Source organism: Micropterus dolomieu, unplaced genomic scaffold (genome assembly GCF_021292245.1).
Source record: "Micropterus dolomieu isolate WLL.071019.BEF.003 ecotype Adirondacks unplaced genomic scaffold, ASM2129224v1 contig_14600, whole genome shotgun sequence".
In the NCBI taxonomy this organism is placed as follows: Eukaryota; Metazoa; Chordata; class Actinopteri; order Centrarchiformes; family Centrarchidae; genus Micropterus; species Micropterus dolomieu.
The window spans coordinates 3,553-4,934 of NW_025743586.1; the positions used below are offsets into that span (position 1 = coordinate 3,553).

General features: G+C 34.9%; 1 protein-coding gene across 1 annotated transcript in view; it reads left to right on the forward strand.

Moving 5' to 3' along the window:
* Positions 1-1,382, forward strand: part of LOC123966941 — a 6,227-nt gene that overhangs the window by 3,201 nt on the left and 1,644 nt on the right. The window lies entirely within an intron of this gene.

Consider the following 1,382-nt stretch of genomic DNA (forward strand, 5'->3'; position numbering starts at 1 on the left):
AGAGAGAACAAGAGGCTGAAAGAAGGCAATGTTGAAGACATACTAGATGCCATGAGAGGTAATTTTATGATTTTAAAGAAACAAATAATTTGCCCTTAAACAAGATAAAAAAATGCAGAGAAAATAAAGCAACATGAAATTTTTAAAGGAACAATATACCCGCAATGAAAATAATAAAATATATTTCTTTCTGTTTCCTCCTGATTACTTGGCAACCATCATCCTAATGTAATGAAGTTAAATGGGTACGTGTTTGTTGATTTCAAAGCAACCAAAGAATACCGGCCAGATAGAAAAATAAAAAAATCTTTGCATCACTGAAAGTCAAAGCCTGAAAAGGGCAGTTTCGTACACTTAACTTAAAGACATTGACATTAAAGATTGCCAGTCAATTTGGACCAACACCTTCATGTTGCCTAATGGGTGAACGCTGACAACATTCCCCCAGTATCCACCAAGTCATATAAATTGGAAGGTTTCCTTGGTTCATTAAATATTAGTGAAAGCCTTCGAAAAAAAGCACAAAATTGTCAAAAATTGTTCCTATTTTTTTTTTATTAAATATAATCAGATGGCATAAAAAACTCTTAACATGTCTTATATTAATCTTGCTGAAACCTGCAGACAATCTAAGCTTTTGCACCCTGGTCTTATAATCATTTATATCTTCATTCTTTTAACAGAGCTTCCGGTAGTAGTAACAAAGTTGAAAGAAGTAATTGAAAAAGTCACACACCAGACCTCAACTTCTGCATCCAACTGGTCAACACCAACAGCATCTGTAGACTCACCAGCTTCTGCATGCGTTTCTCCTGAAGTGGTGTCTGATGATATGGTAACTAAATCTCATACATAGATATGTCACAGTACATGTGTCAATATGTTGATTATAAAATTTGTCGGTAAATCTATAACGACTTGGCAGTGACTATACACATTACCTGGAAAATCTACATATTCAACTGTGTGGTAAATGTGCATGTTAACTGGTTATTATGTATTGCCTAACCAGACAGGAAACCAAGGAGGTATTCCCACTTTTCCCACTGGAAAGGTTAATGTCAATGCAGACACTATACAGCTATATAAATTCCTAAGCATTACTCATACAGTTCTTTTTACAAAATGACTGTAGTGTTTCATGTTGGAGGTGACGGTGGTTCAATTACTGTTACCTCCAACATGGAAAAAAATGATACCTTTCAAACATTATGTGAAAAGCCTCTAATCTCTAAAAGTCGAATCTGGGATCATCAGTTCAGATTTGTGAATGTGGCAAACAAATTATGCAAACAATGCACACAAAAAGCCCACTTTGATGATGCCCTAAAAACGCTTACCCTAATCTATGTAAAGGTAGGCGTTTAAAGGACATTTTCAGT